This window comes from Heterodontus francisci, chromosome 29 (assembly GCF_036365525.1).
Source record: "Heterodontus francisci isolate sHetFra1 chromosome 29, sHetFra1.hap1, whole genome shotgun sequence".
Classification (NCBI taxonomy): Eukaryota; Metazoa; Chordata; class Chondrichthyes; order Heterodontiformes; family Heterodontidae; genus Heterodontus; species Heterodontus francisci.
Genome location: NC_090399.1, coordinates 32,994,299 through 33,011,817, shown reverse-complemented (window position 1 = coordinate 33,011,817; position 17,519 = coordinate 32,994,299).

The following is a 17,519-nucleotide window of genomic DNA, read 5'->3' as shown; positions in this document are numbered from 1 at the left end:
AACAGCCTGACATAGTCATACTCACGGAATCATGCCTTACATCCACAGTCCCAGACACCACAATCACCATTCCTGTATATGTCCTGTCCCACCGGCAGGACAGACTCACCAGTGGTGATGGCACAGTGGTATACAGTCGGGAGGGAGTCACCGTTGGTGTCCTCAACTTTGACTCCGGACCCCATGAAGTCTCATGGCATCAGGTCAAACACAGGCAAGAAAACCTCCTGCTGATTACCACCTATGCCCTCCCTCAGCTGTTGAACAGGTATGAGGGTGGCAAGGACCCAGAACATACTCTGGGTGGGGGACTTCAATGTCCATCACCAAGAGTGGCTCAGTAGCACCATTACTGACCAAGCTGGCTGAGTCCTGAAGGACATATCTGCCAGACTGGCACTGCAGCACGTGGTGAGGGAACCAACAAGAGGGAAAAACTATCAAACCTTGTCCTCACCAATCTACCTGCTGCAGATGCTTCTGCCCATTGGTAGAAATGATCACCGCAGAGTACTTGTGGAGATCCAGTCCCATTAAGGATACCCAACATTGTGTTGTGTGGCACTAAAATCATGCCAAATGGGATAGATTCAGAAGAGATCTGGCAGTTAATAGCTTGGCATCCATGAGGTGTTGTGGACCATCATCAGCAGCAGAATTGTATTCAACCACAATCTGTAACCTCATGACACGACATATCCCCCACTCTATCATTACTGTCAAGCCAAGGGTTCAACACCGGTTCAATAAGGAATGCAGGAGAGCATGCCAAGAGTAGCACCAGGCACATCTAAAAATGAGGTGTCAACCCGGTGAAGCTACAACCTAGGACTACTTGCACGCCAAACAGTGGAAGCAGCATGCAATAGACAGATCTAAGAATCCCACAACCAATGGATCAGACAATACTCTGCAGTCCTGCCATATCCAGTCATGAATGGTGGTGGAAAATTAAGCAGGCTTCACAAATATCCTCATGTTCAATGCTGGAATTGCCCAGCACATCAGTGCAAAAGAAAAGGCTGAAGCATTTGCTACCACCTTCAGACAGAAGTGACAAGTGGCTGATCCACCCCTACTTCCTCCTGAGGTCCCCAGCATCACAGATATCAGTCTTCAGCCAATTCGATTCACTCCACATCATATCAAGAAATGGCTGAAGGAACTGGATACCGCAAAGGTTATGGGTCCTGCCAACATCCCAGCTATAGTACTAAAGACTTCTGCTGCAGAACTGGCCACACCCCTAACTAGCCATTCCAATATAAACTAATGAACTTTCCCCAACTATATTGCTTAACATATCCATTTTTATAATTTACTGCAAAACTCTTAACCCGTGTATTAGTTATCATGTCCAATTGAACATTAAACTGTAACTTCATCCTCCTGCATTGCTTATCTGGACCAATCTAACAATTAACTGTAACTTTATTCCATTGTGTATCAGTCACCCAGCCCAATTCAACAACCAGCTGTAACTTTATTCCCTGTGAATGAATTAACAAGCACAATTTAACAGTACTGTAACTTTATTCCATGGTGCATTGATTATCAAGCCCAATATAACAATTAGCTGTAACATTAGTCCCTTGTATAAGAATTGACAAGTACAATTTTACAACTAGCTGTAACCTTATTCCACTGAGCATCAGTTATCAATGTCAATTAACTAATTTTATTAGGCAGTGTGTTTTGAATAATCAGTTAACAATGAGCTGTAACTTTATTCCCCATCGTACTGCATATCTGGTCAAAATTAACAATTAACAGTAACTATATTAATGTTTGTATTGGTTATTGTATCCAATTAAAGCATCCCTGTAACTTTATTGCAATCCAGTATAACAATGCACTGTATTTTTATTAACCCTGGGTATAATTTATCATATCAAATTTAAATAAATAACTTTTTTCCCTCTATGCATTGCATAAGGTGCTTTATTTTAGAAAAAAAACTGAAACACTCTAAATCTGTGTATTAATTATCATGTTTATTTTAACAATTTAGAGTTTCAACGTAAACCATGCAATGATTGTCAAAATCAATTAAACAGTTAACTAATTTTATTAGGCAGTTTGATGTTCAATTGAACAAGTAACTGATGCTTTCGTCCTCTGCTACGGCTTATCAGATCAAATTTAATCTTTAATAGTAAATTTATTGTGCTTTGTATTGGTGATTATACCCAATTAAACTATACCTATAACTTTATTCTACTGTGCATTGGTTGCTAAGCTCAAATTAACAATTACCTGTAACCTTATTGCCCTGTGCACTGTTATCAAGTCCAACATAACATTTAATTGTAACTTTATTCTCTGTGCAGTAGTTATCAAGGGCAATAAACAATTAATTATATGTTGATATTCTGTATATCAGTTTAAAAGTCCAATTTAACAATTAACTGTCACTTTATTCCCTGTGCATTAGTTACCAAATGCAATAAACAATGAAATGTAACTTGATATACTGAATATTAGTTTTTCAGGTCCAATTGAACCATTAACTGCAACTTTATTCTCCTGCATACTACTTATCTGGTCAAATTTATCAATTAACAGTCAGTTATTCCACTGTGTGTTGGTTATCATGCCCAATATAACAATTAGCATAACCTTATTCTCCGATGCATGGTTATAAGTCAAATACAACAATTAACAGTAACTTTATGAGCTGTGTATTAATTATCAAACCCAACAGACAATTAAATATGTCTTTATTCCCTTGTGTATTGTTTAGCATGTCCAATTTAACAATTAACTGTAGCTTTATGCCCATATGCACTTCGTATCACAAACAATTTAATACTTAACTCATTTTATTTTTATTATGTAAGTAATTAACCAATTAACAGTAATTTTATCTCTCTAATTATTGTTTATTGGAATCTATTATGACAATTAACTGTAATGTCAGCTGACCTGAGTGACGCACCCTCCCTTGACTGAAGACTTGACTTTGCACTCTGTAGTCAAGTGCTCCAATCCCTATTTGAAAGAAACATCCTTGCAGCCTTTCTCTCCGTTCCATCACTCAGTCACCTATCCTCTCCTTTTCCTTTACCTTTCCATTCCTATTCTTCTCTGATTCCATCTCAATCATATAGTTGAAAGTTAAAAAAGCCTGTAATTTCCTTTGTTTATTCGGGATGGGCATGGCTCCTTGAACCCATGTCAAGCCTTTTGCCACTTGTGGCGAGGCCTTCTCACACATATGCTGCTGCGGCTGTTGCAGCTGCACCTGTTGATCCTTCACCATTTTAACTAATAACATCAAAGCCTGGAGTCAAGAGTTACATCCACCCGAACACGTCAATGGAGGCAATGGCCTAGGTTGTCGGCCCCACGGCCATTGTTACTGCCTCTAAACTGTATGGGAAGGCTGTGTCTATCCTGAAGACCGAGTGGGCGGTGTCCCTGGCCATGAGCAAGGGGCTCACCTTGGGCGGGACCTTTCTGACAATGAACCTTCTGGAGGCCATTGCGCAGTGGGTCACTCTGTCGAATAACCCACCCTTCATTCATTGTGAGCTCCTCCTCCCCCACCTGCACCATCTTGGGGAGGTAAAGAGGGGGTTCACCCCAGTCCCACTCGGTTTTCAGGAGAACAGCCTCCGGCATGTATACTCCTTCCACCGCCTTTATGGTCTTTATGCAACTGGCATAGAAGGAGGTCACTGAAGACCAATTTAATATGGAGTTCTGGGGGCAGCCATTCATGTCTTCTGGACCTTGCACAGAGCACAGTACTCAGCCTGTAAGGGGGTGGGGCATGCTCGTAAGAGTTTCCCAACTTCTGGGCCGCCAACTCCACCCCGGCGGAGGCACGCTCCCTGGATATGGGAAAATGTCCTGAGCCTGGGCTCAGCCCTGGGCCAGACCCTGGGGAGCTCACTTGCAGAGGGGCGCAGAGTTAGAACTACTGAGATGGAGGTCTCTGAGTCTCCGCGCACTTCCCGGAATAAGAGGAGGTCAGCGCCATTCCTCTGAGGAGCACCATGAGGAACAGGGTCTGTCTCCTGCGTGGTGGGTCTCGGGCTCCCCCAACCATTGGCACCATCAGGGCATCATGCAATGAGCAGGCACCCACTATCCTTCAAGCTGGAGGGGAGTGGGTTACCCTTGTTAATTTGGTAACGACCGGGGAGTGCGGGATTGACCCACCTGTGGTGGGGGAGCCTGCGGTCCTCTCAGGAGAAATCATTCCATCTGCCGCTGGGTCGCGTTTCCTGGGTAGAGGTGGGGGCGGGATCTGCGACGGTCAATCCTCCCAGCCGCCATTTACTGCCACCCGGGAGGTACCCGACCCAAAAGGCATTGTGAACACTGTGAACAGTGTAAATATTGCCCACTGCACTGACGGGGCAGGAGGTGGCCTTTTCTCACCGCTTCCGGTCCCAGCACCAGCTGGATTTCCAGATTCGGGAACAATCGTCTCCCCTGGGCTGTTCACTGGCCCGGGGACAGAGATAGAGGAGGATCCTGAACTGTTGGTGCCCATAGCCTCAGATTCCCAATAAGAACCCAGAGAGAATGCCTCTGCCATCGATCCTGGGGCTGAGATCGCGACGGAGGCGGGACCAGCTGGTGCGGCCGGGATGTCTGCCACACTGTGTGTGGTGGATGTGTCAGACACTGGCAGTGATGACCCAGAGGAGGATGGGCACTTGGTGTGGGGCATGGAGGACGACCTTGAATCCATCACCAGTGAGACAGTGGACTCCCTCGTGCCTCCCACCTAGTCTCCTCTCATCCCCACCGCGGAACTCCGGGTCTTCCTTGCTGCCTGCAGGGGTTGCTGCAATAAAGTTCAGCTGGTCCTCGGCCAGTGGTCGAATTTGGTGCTGATCATCTGGTCCAACCATGCTGTCCTCAAGAAGGAGGTGACGGGCATGGAAGTTAAACGGGTGGCGAGGCGCCATTTCAATGCATTCCTTCCGGGTTGTTGGGGGAGTGGAAGGCGAGGAGCACATCTGCTCCCTGCTCAAAGTTAGGTGATGGTGATGGGATCAAAGTACTTTTGACATGAAGATAACCATAGCCAGCCTCAACATCAACGGCAGCAGGGCGTCTCTCCACAGATTTCACAATCTCTCAGTCCTCAAGGAAGAGGATATGTGGTGAGCTTTCTGCAGGAAACCCACACCGTCCTGGGAGACTAAACCACCTGGCTCCTGGAGTTGCAGGGTGGGGTCTACATGAGCCACCTCACCCCTATTTCTAGTGAGGTGGCTATCTTGTTGGCCCCGACTTTTCAGCCAGAGATTTTGGAGGTCAAGGAGCTTGTGCAGGGCTTCTTGCTCCACCTCACCATTCGCCTGGGTAGTGTGCCGCTCCACTTTGTGAACGTGTATACGCCCAGGCCCCATGCGTTGCAAGCGCGCTTCTTTAAAAAAATGTCTGCTCTCTTGAGCTTTATCGGTAGCGGAGAGTGCATCATCCTCGGGGGGAATTTGAATTGTATCTTCAAGGCGGAGGATCGCTCTGAATCCCAGCACAGCCAAGCGTCAGTGGAGAAGTTGAGGGAATTGATCAGCTCCCTCGACTTGATGGCCAACTGGCAGAATCGCTATCCCGACTCCAGTGCCTTCACGTGGAGATCTGGGAAGGGGTCCCGAATCGACCACCTCCACATTTCGCAGGCGTAAGTCCCCTGCATCTCTGCAGCCTCCATTACATCTGGCACCGTGCTGCTGTTGATGGAGTTCACTGCACTCCGCAAGCGGGTGGGGTCCATGTACTGGCACTTTAACAACCAACTGCTGGAGGACAAGCGATCCCAGGATTCGTTCCGTCGATTCTGGGCTGACTGGAGGAGGAAGCAGGGGGGCTTTCCCTCCTTGAGACTATTTTGGGATGTGGGTAAGACTCACATCCGTGTCTTCTCCCAGGAGTATGTGAAGGGATCGACCAAGAGGCTGGAGGCTGAGATCAAGCACCTGGAGAGGGAGGTGCTCAACTTGGAGTCCCGTCTGGGTCAGGCCATCAAGGACCCAGCCTGTGGCAGGCAAACAAAGAGAAAAAGGGCACGCTGAGGGACCTACAGCTCGTAGGGTCCTGAGGAGGGTACATGAGGTCATGGATCCAGATCCTGGAAGATTTGGACCATGCCTCACCCTTCTTCTACTCGCTGGAAAATTGGTGGGCGATCTGTAAGCAGCTCGTTGAGCTGATGGCCAATGACAGATCCTCCGGCACGGATCCGGAGAGAATTAGCCTCTTGGTCTGTTACAGCACGTTGTTTGATTTGGATCCATCCAGCGAGTTTTGTGGGAGGATCTGCCGAAGGTCAGCCCGGACAGCACCGAAGGATTGGAGGCTCCGCTCACATTGGCAGAGCTGACCAGGGTCCTCCACCAGCTCTCGGCTCAAATCCCCAGGACAGGATGAGCTGACCGTGGAGTTCTTCATGATGTTCTGGGACATCAGGGCGAGGTGAATAAGCACAGGTCCTGGTGGAAAGGCTGGCCACCGGGAAGATCCCCTCTCGTGACGCAGGGTGGTCATCGTCCTTCTGTCGAAGATGGGCCATCTCCACTTGTTTAATAACTGGCGTCCAGTCTCCCTCCTCAGCACGGATTGTAAGATCTTTGCCTGGGCTATGTTTACCCACCTGGGCTCCGTGCTGGCCCACAGGATCCACTTGACTCGTCCTACCATCCTGGACCGGTCCATCCAGGACAACATCCACCTGGTCCGGGACTTGATCCATCTTTCCCAGAAGACTGGTCTGTCGATCGCCTTTCTCTTCCTCGATCAGAAGAAGCCTTTCAACAAGATGGATCTGAAATATCTTTGCAGGGCTCTGCACACGTTCAGACTCATGCTGCATTTTGTGGCCTGGGTCCAAATTTTATACACCACCGCAGAGTGTTTGATCAAAGTTAACTGATCCCTGATGCCATCCCTTCGCTTTGGGAGAAGTGTGCGTCAGGGATGGCCAATTATACACCATCTGCATGGAACCATTCCTGTGCCTGCTTCGCAGGAGGTTGTCAAGTTTGGCTCTGCGTGGGCCGGGCATGTGGGTTGTCCTTTCGACTTACGCCGAAGACGTGCTTCTCATGGTGACAGATCCTGTGAACTTGCGGAGGATGCGCAAGTGTCAGAGATATTTTATGCTGCGTCCTCCACGAGGATCAATTGGGAGAAATGTTCTGGACTCATGGTGGGTCAGTGGTGGATGTGCTCCCTGCCAGAGGAGTTAACAGCTTTTGAGTGCAGCACCACGTACCTTCTCTATCTGGGAATCCAACTGAGCCTGCTGAGGATTCCTAGACGGCAAACTGGCAGGGCTGGAGGCGAAAGTCACCACTCTGCTGAGGCGCTGGACAAGACTGCTCTGAATGATTTACTACAGGGGCCGAGTGCTGTCATAAACCCAACTGGTGGCCTCGATGCTGTGATACTGGTTGGTCACTTTAGTCCCGCTCCCGACATTTGCCACCAAGATCCAGAAGAAACTCATCGATTTCTTCATGGGCAAGGGGAAACATTGGGTCTCTGTCGTGGTCCTGAAACTCACATTTGAGGAGTTCAGCCAGTCGCTGGTCTGCGTCCGCACCCAGGCTGCGACTGTCTGCCTTTGACCCTGCGGAGATACCTGTACATTCAGCATATTCCCAGATGGTGTGCACTGGTGATGTATTTTCTCTGCCAGTGGCACTGCCTTCAAGATGACAGGCAGCTCACTGCGGCGAATGTGAGCTGTGCCTCTCTGAGGGAGTTGCCTGTCTACTGCTGGGATCTATTCAGAGTCTGGAGCATTGTTGCCTCCTGTCAGTGTGCTCCCCCGCCGGCGGAAGAGAGGGCCCTGGCTGTCTGGGCAGCCAGTTCTGGGACAGACCAATGAGTGGAGGTGCATCCAAATCTTCTGGATGTCCCACACTGTGGGCAATGAGGGGGCTAGGGAATGCTCCCGGCTGAGCTGGCCCCCGCTCGGCCGGAATTGCTCATTGAACCCACATCCAGAAATCCTCCTCGGGAGCCAGTCCCACACAAGCTGATCCACTTCTCGGAAATGCCCTCTGTGCCATTCCACACCACACGGAGGGAATTCCTGTACGGGCTGCTCCTCCACACTCTCCACTTCCTCGTTCCCGTCTGAGCCCGGACACGCCGTGGCGTTCTGTGTTGTCATCTGGCAGTGAGGGGAAACCCCGGTGGATGTCTCTCTATGTGGGAATCCTCCTCCTTTACATCAGGGACCTGGGATGAAGGGTGCTGCACAGGGCTGTTCCGAGCAATAGACCTTTAAGTCAGTTCACAGACTCCCAGGTCGCCTGTAATTTCTACGACCTGGATGAGTCTGTGTTGCATGTGTATATGGAGTGTGTGAGGTTGCAGCCCTGTTTGAATATTTAAAAGGTCTGCTCCTTATGTTTTGGTTGCACTTTAGCCGCACGCTCCTGATCTTGGGGCACCTTATGCGGAGGAGGATGGGCCGGGAGGAGGATCTCCTTGTCAGTCTGGTCCTGGGCCTGGTCACAGGTCCAGGCTGCAGGCCATCAATGGGGTCCATCCACCCTGATCACCTGCCCCTCTTCTGAGGTTACGTTCATGTCCGGGTGTCCCTGGAGAAGGAGCATGCGGTTTCTGGCGATTCGCTTGAGGTCTTCTGCGAACAGTGGGCACTGCAGGGACTAGAGTGTGTCATAGATGCTGAAAATGGCATTTTAATTTGAGTTTTGTTTTATTAATTTATTAATTTTCATTAAGAAATAACAGGTTCGATGAAAATCAAGCTCCCTCCACACTGTCCCTCAAACACTCCCAGGACAGGTACATCATGGGGTTATTGTGACTCTCTGTCTCTCTCTGTGTCTCTCTCTCTGTTCTTCTCCAGGTGATATTGAAAGGTTACAAGGTTTACCGTGGATAGTAATATGTCCGGTGGGACTGTGACCATCAACACAAGGAAGTTATTCCTCATGCCGGGCACTGCAGGATAGTGAGACCGTGCGCGGAGTGAGTGGTTTCACGGTTTGTCCAGTGGACGTGCGGGTTCGGTGATTCTGAAGACGTTCACATGGGAAACCCTCACTTTAATCCCCACCTCTGCCAATCTCACTGGATCCTTCAAATGTGTCACTGGGAGGTGAGTCCTCCCCTAGTCACTGCCCTAGGTGTGTCACTCTGAACCCAGAGCTCTCTCTCACTCTGAATAATACACCCGAACACACAATCATACAGCACAGGAGGCCATTCAGCCCAGCGAGCCTGTGCTGGCTCTTTGAAAGAGCTATCCAGTTAGTCTCACACTCCTGCTGCTCTTTCCCCCATTGCCCTGTAAATTCATCCCCTTCACGGATTTATCCAATTCCCCTTTTGAAAGTTATTATTGAATCTGCTTCCACTGCCCTTTCAGACAAAACATTTCAGATCACAACAACTCGCAGTGTCAAAACATTTCTCCTCATCTCCCCCTCTGGTTCTTTTAACGATTATCTTCAATCTGTGTCTTTCTGGTTACCGACCCTCCTGAAGAAACAATGTATTCTTATTTACTTTCTCAAAACTTTTCATGATTTTGAACATTTTGATTAAACCTCTCTTAACCTTCTCTGCTCTGAGGAGAACAATCCCAGCTTCTCCAGTCTCTCCACATTAACTGAACTCCCTCATCCCTGGTCCCATTCCAGTAAATCTCCTCTGGACCTTCACCAAGGCCTTGACATCCTTCTTAAAGGGTGGAGCCCACAATTGGACACAATACTCCAGCTGGGGTCTAACCAGTTTTTTAATAAGGTTTTGTGTTATTTCCATGTTTTTGTAGGATTCACCTCAATTAATAAATCCCTGAATCCAACATACATTTCTAATCAGCCCTCTCAATCTGCTCTGCCACCTCCAAAGACTTGTGTCCAAACGTCATTGGTTTCAGATTTACTGACAGAGGTCGAGCACTGAAGGAGTGCTGTACTGTGGGCAGATCAGTGCAGAGGTAATGCTGCACTGTCAAAGGGACGGTACTGAGGGAGGTCTGCACTGTCAGAGGATCAGTACTGAGGGAGTGCTGCACTGTCAGAGGGTCAGTACTGATGGAGTACTGCACTGTCAGAGGGTCAGTACTGAGGGAGTGCTGCACTGTTGGAGGGGCAGTACTGAGGGAGTGCTGCACTGTCAGAGGGTCAGTACTGAGGGAGTGCTGCACTGTTGGAGGGGCAGTAATGAGGGAATGTTGCACTGTCAGAGGGGCAGTGCAGGGAATGTTGTACTGTCGGAGGTGCCGTTTTTTGTATGAGACATTTACTCTCTCAGATGGAGGTAAAAGATTCCACTGCCCCTACTCCCAGCTGACAGACCCTCTTTTGGTTTAAAACTCTCATCTATTCCCCAATTTCCTCAAGGCACATCTGCAAATTCCAGCAAAAATCAGAACAGCCTCGAAGGGACTGAATGGCCTCCTCCAGTTCCGGTGTTTACTCTGATTGGTGAGACATGGTGTGGGGCAGTGAATCTCTCTCTCTGGTTAACCCTGTCCTTGTCCTGTGTCTCCTCCCCACTCTCCCCTCCCCGGGAACAGCTGAAGACTCTTGCCAGTGAGATGGTGAAGGACTCCCCAGAGTTTCACTGCCTGCGCTCCCAGTTCTCTGTGCTTTTCAATGAAAGCCTGCAGCTCAAGGCCCAGATGGATTTTGGCCACAATCTGCTCTTCACCACCTGAACCACAGTCGAGTGAAGGTCATCACTGAAACATGAGATCTAGAGATGGGACTGATGGTGTTTGAAAGAACAACCTCATTGCTGGGAGAATACAGCTTTGAATTTTCATTAGTTAATTAATGTGATCAGAATTGTCCAGTCTTTGGAGTTCTCCAATTCAATCTCAGAAATAAATATATTCAATCACAACACAGACTGAAGTCGATGTCGCAATCTGTTCGTTCAATTTTGAAAAAACAATTTGTACAATGTGACAACGTCAATATCCCTGGGGAGATCCCACAGGGTATAAATTACAGGCTCTGGAAATGTGTCACTTCAGAGTTTTTTTGCAGAGAGATTGTCTGCAGCACGAAGAGACACATCACTTCACACAGAAAATGTATGAACCAATTGACAGCTTTGAGAAAATATATTATCCAATTCTTGCTGTCATTGGTGTTGTTGGTAAGTGACTATAACCATTGAAGTTGTGTAAATCTGTGTGTGAGCTGGTCTCTGGTTTTACTCTGTGACTGATAATGTTAAATGCTGATCTAGTTGTCACTGTTATACAGACACCTGATCAGTGATATCATTTCCTTATATCAAATATCCTGAATTATCTCTGCAGTTTTATTCCATTGTCTCAGCTGATAATAAACCTCTGTTTGTAACTAACAGGCTCTCTGAATTATCAAGTTATTGCATTGAGTGGAATATTGTGTAATGCTGAATTAGACCTCAGTGAAGGCAACTCTCTGAGTGAAGGTATTAGTGTGAGCATCAGTCAGTGTAAAATCAAAGTGAGTGTGAGTCACTAACTGGAGTGGAACACCTGAACCCAGTATTACTGGGAGTATCTGTCACTGTGGAATTGTACTGAGTAAAATTGTACAAACCAGTTCTATTTTGAAATCATTGTTTCTGGTATCTGATCTCTCCATTCCATGAAGCTGCCTCTGTGTTATAACAATGTAATTGTTTGCAAAGTGTTTTTTGGTGATGTTTGGTAATAAGTGTAAAAAGTGAAATGTATTGATATTGCTCTGTCTCCTATTGAACTGCTGCAACAGAAACAGATGTTAACTACTTACTGACAGTTAAACAGCAGGACAGCACTGTGACAGCGTTCTAATCCTCTGTCTTATGATGTTTCTTATTCTGAGTATAGTTACTGTGAACTCTTAACTAGCCTCAGAATGTAATATTGATCTCTTTCCTTAGTTTTTTAGTATATATGCATGGAACCCATCCAAACCAGAGAGTTTACCATCTCTTTTATTATTAAATATCTCCCCACTTTCTACCTGAAATGTCTTTGTTACTGAGAGGATTGAGAGAGAACTGAAACCCTTCCCTTTACTGTTCATAATCAGTGTGTTTTGACAATAAGAATGTTGTGTTGCTTAATCCCCCAGTGTATGGCCAACTTGAATAACCAGCACAATGCTTTTGTAGATTTATCTAAAGAGGATCGTTTTTATTCACATGTGCTCATCGAAACTCGAACACAATGTCACTCACTCACCACTCACACACACTCGAGAAAGGAAGCCTTTAAAGAGGATAGTGCACTTTTACAAATTGCCAACGAAGGATTAGTTCGTGAGTCACATGATTTGACTCATTCTAGGGAAAAGGGATGCATAACAGTCCTGGTGATGAAGGAGTTTTCAATCCTGAAATGCAGTTCGGGGGATTCGATAGCCTGAGTAGTAAATCAAAGTCGATGCCGGTTTCTCTCGAAGAGGTGGATCTTCAGCAGGTCATGAAGTTAATTGTTTGTAGTCACATCACTCGGAGGTCAGTTTTCTGGACTGGTGGACTTGAAAAGGAACAGGCTTGGAGACCTTAGGATGTTACAGCCTCCAGTTTTAAGGTATAGGTGCTCTGCCTTTGTTGCTGTCTCTCCAGCTGTTGTTTACAGAATGACCAGTTTCTCCCTGGTGCTTGGAGTAATAAGATTCATTATTTGTGATGAGTTTCAGTCAGGTGACCACCTGATCAATGTTTCTATTGTCCACCCAGAATGATTTGAAGGTCGAAGCCATTTCTACACAATGGGGATGGACGGTGACTATTTCACACCTACTTATGACTTAACTGTTTTCTTATCGCTCTCTTTGTTATGTTTTGAGCTCAGAGACAGTGAGTTCATAGATATTGAGTTTTGGGTCAGACCACAAACAATCGGAGGTGTGAATTCCACAAATGGTTTTGTCTTTGTTCTGTCCATTAAAGGGACGCACTCCACCCATGGTCATTCAATTAGGAACTTTCCGGAGGCTGGAGATAACTTTGAGTCCAGGCTGAAATTGCAAAAGTCACCTGACCCTCGGCAGACATCTTGTGCAGACTTGTTATGTCCATTGTGGTTTATTTAAAACGACAATTCAGTTCCAGAAGGTTAAATGCATAATCCAGTTCATGTTTAAAGTTATGAATAGGTCATAACTTTACTGGGTATGACACACCTCCACCACATAGAAAAAGAATGGAATATCATCTTTTTTTACATTTCTTTCTTGATAAAGCAAGAGAAATACAAACACACTTTCTGCAAACACATTACAACATCCACACCATGAACTGTCAGTGAGGAACATCTCGGTTGGTCACTAGACATTTCTTTAAACTCCCTGTGCAGGCTGGTTATGTCTTCCTTCTGGTCGTCAGTTAAATAGGTCATCATGATGTTTAAATCCTCCACAATCTTTGTGTTTGCCAGTCGTACAGTCGGGGGTTCAACCTGTCAGTTTTCTAGTCCCTCTTCCTCGTCTATCCCGTCCTTGCTGACACTGCTGTCCTCTTCTATCCCCACCTTCTGACAAACACCGACTGGTTGGCTGGGTTCTCAGCTACAATATTTTATAACATTTTAAGGTGGTATAACTGGTGTTTCTTTCTCCAGTCTGGGGTATGTATCTGATAATTTATCTCACTGATCCTTTTGGTCACACTGCACGAGACACTAAATTTTGCTCTAAAGGGATGACTGGGTAATGGTAACAGCACCAAGACCTGATCTCTTGGCTGGAGAGTTTAAGTCTCAGTCTGCCTGTTTACCTGCTTCTTCATGATTTGCTGTGAGTCTTTTGAATGCTCTTTGGCCACAGCACAGGTGTGAAAGAACCATTCACGGAATGTGGACACATATCTGATCGTGAGGCTTCCTCTCGTAGCTCCAGAAATGTATCTTTTACTGGCTTCAGGGGGCCTCGCACCTCATGTCTATAAATTAATTTGAATGGGCTGAAGCCTGTGGATTCATTAGGTGAATCTCTCTTGGTGAACAGCAAGAATCCTAATCCCTTATCCCAATCATGAGGGTATTCAAGGCAGTATGTTCAGATCATGGTTCTGAGGGTCTGATGATACCGTTCTAACACTCCTTGGGTCTGTGGGTGGGAAGCTGAGGATTTTAACTGAATTATACCTCGGCACTGGACAACCTCCTGGAACACACAGGACATGAAATTCATTCCCTGATCCAATTGGATCTCTCTTGACAGGCCATACGGGGTAAAGAACTGGATCAAACACGTCTTGGTTGTGATTTTCTTGAGGGGGGTGGCCTCACGGTATCAGGTGACCAGGTCCATTATCGTAAGGTGGTACTGATAGCCTGACCTGGTTCTGGGTGAGGGTCCGACACAGTCTATCAGGATTCTGTTAAAGGGTTCACCAAACGCCAGTATTGGTTTGATTGGGGCAGGTTTCATTGACGACTGTGGCTTTCCCGCAGACTAACAAGTGTGACAGGTCTTGCAGAACTCGGCCACATCAGACATGATCAGACATCGGAGGTGAGGCCAGTAAAAATGACTGCTTATTCAGGCTGGGTCTGGTGGACACCCACAGTCATTGGAAGGACACGGACAATTTGTCAGATTTCCTTACAGTACTCTGGAGGCATTACAATGTGGTGGAGCACTGTCCACTCCTCTTCTACCAGTCTCCCAGGGAATCTCCACTTTGGCATTACTATCCCATCTCTCAGGTAATCGCATTCTGGGACCAGGACGGATTCTGTCTCGGAGCAGGCATTCTGCGCCAAGTACTTCAGGGTAGGGTCTGCCTGCTGAGTCTTAAATAAGGAGGCTAGGCTGAGGACCTCCTTTCCTTCATTCAGATTCACAAAGAAGCTCTCAGCCAGCCAGACTTCCGGCTCATTTAACTCAGTTCCTGGCTTCCCATTATTTAAACTGTCTGCCTGGTTTGGGATTGGCTCAGTGCACAGTCTTATAAGATCCCAGGACTTCCTCCTGTAACAGCTCTGTTTCTCTCTTCTCACTCAGCTGGTATAGGATTATGGGGGTTGTTACCACCTTACTGCTAGTCAAATTATTACCCAGCAGGAAATCTATCCCAGCCACTGACAGCTCAGGGACCATCCCTACAGTGACTGTTCTAGAGACTAGGTCACATTGTAAGTGAACCCAATAGAGGGGAATGGACATGTATCCTCCTCCAATACCAATGACTAGGGCCACGGCATTCATGGAGCTTTCTGGGGGAAGTTTCAGATCTTTTTCCAACATCAGGAACTGAGTGGCCCCGGTACCCCTGAACAGTAAGATGGACTTGCTCATTTCCATAGGGGGATATAGGGATATTGTTCCCTGGAGGACAAAACTCCAGTAGCTTTCAGGGATTTTGTCCAGTTCTACCATGCATAAGGCAGTACTGATAGAGGGATCAATTTCGGGAGATAGGGCCACAGTCTGATCTGCAATATCACCCACAGGGGTATCCTTCTCACGGCTGCTTTTGTGGATCCCTATGAAGATGACGGGTTTCCCCTTGAGTTTCCAGCAGCCTGACCCTGTGTATTCTGTTTTACTGCAATGGGAACACACAGGTCTTCAGGTGTCAGTCCTGTTCCCTGTACCTTATCTTCTGGCTTGTTGGGGTGGTGGGGGGGGGTGGGACATCTCACACTCTCATTCCAAGTTTCTTTCTCCTGGCTACCCCATCCTCTATCGTATTCCCCTTTTCTGTCTTGTCTGAATTTCTGGGAGTTATTAGGTAAAGGTTTGCCTGTGTTCCTGGGTCTATGCGTGAGCTCGTAATCAGCAGTGAGGGTTGCAGTATTCCTGGCTGTTCAAACCCTCTGCTCTTCCACATGAGTCTTCAGGTTGTACGGAAGACAGTTTTAGAAATCCTCGCACAGGATTTTTAAAAATTCATTCATAGATGTGGGCGTCGCTGGTCAGGCCAGCATTTATTGCCCATCCCTAATTGTCCTTAAACTGAGTGACTTGCGACACCATCTCAGAGGGCATTTAAGAGTTGAGCACATTGCTGTGGATCTGCAGTGATGTGTAGGCCAGACCAGGTTACCTCTCTTAATCCCTTGTGGTTAATTTTGAGCTCTCGCACACACTGGTCAAAGGCAAGTTGATTCATTCTCTCAAATTTGAGGAGGGTTTGAGTGGGCTTTCTGTGGGAGTTCCTAAACTTTTGGTGATATGGTCCCGGTGCTAACTGATAAGCACTCAGGATAGTATTTTTCATTTGCAGCTGATCAAAGCTTCTATTGTCCACCCAGAATGATTTGAAGGTCAAAGCTATTGCTACACAATGGGGATGGACGGTGACCATTCACACCTACTTATGATTTAACTGTTATCTTACAGCTCTCTTTGTTAAGTTTCGAGCTCGGAGACAGTGGGTGACAGTGGGCTGCATTTTACCAGCTCACCGCCGGTCTTGAGCGCGGCGGTTCATTAACATTCTCGTGATGTGCAGACCCCCAAAAGACGTGGAGGGGGTGGGATTTCTGGTGAAATGATCGGTGTTGGGTCGTATGGTAAACAGGTGCTGGGGCCCTATTTAAAGGTCAGCCAGTCCTGCATTAGTTTTTAAATCTGAAAAAAAAACCTTGCAGCCAGAAGTTCGAGCAGTTACATTGCAGAATAACCTGTGCATTTAAAGGACCAGACAAAAATCCAAAGATGGCAGAGGGGCAATCCAGGATGGCCCCACAGTTCAGTGAAGCATCCCTACTCACTCTCCTCCAGGGTGTGCGAGCAAGGCGGGAGGTCCTTTTTCACAGCAATGCTAAGAAGAGGCCCTCCCGCCTGACCAAGGCAGCCTGGCTGGAGGTGGCAGAGGAGGTCAGTAGCCGTGGGGTCATCCGGCGTGACTGGGTTCAGTGTCGAAAGAGGATGAACGATCACCTCCACTCCGCAAAAGTAAGTGGCAGTTTGTATCATGGCTCCACTGAACCTGGGTGTCCCTCTCACAAAGTGACACATGTGTACCACTGCCATGCCAAAGACAGTGAGTTTGGGCAGGGAGGAATGACGTGATATAAATGGATGAATGTACTGTCATGCTCGGTCCCCACCTGCCAAGAAGGGGGCACATTGATTTTGTCATGAACATTGATGTTAAACTGTTGCTGGAGTTAAGCAATACTTGTTGAACAGATCAGCCGTGGCTGGAAAAGGCACTTGCATATTAACAGATGGTGTTTGAAAGGACAAAGCAGCCAGTCCCTGACATTCAACCCACAATGGACTTTTGATCATCAGAAATTGAAGGTGGGGGAGCTCGCATTCCAGGTTGACTATTAAGATGGCCGAATACACAAACGGACATGGTCAAACCAGCTAGTCACATGACTAACCAGCTGGGCAACCTGCGTTTTTTGAATTTCTACCAACGGTTTGGGCAGAAAGCAGTTTGCTCCTGGACTGAGAAGATTTCTCTTTCCTGTCTGCTCCCATCTCTTTCTCACAAGCCTCTGAATCCACTGAAGACACATGAACCCCAAGAGAGAAAAGTCTCCAACAGCGAACAAGGTTTAAGAAGAATACTGGGCCTCAACGAAAAGCAAAAACTCGACAGTGAGCTCGAAGAAT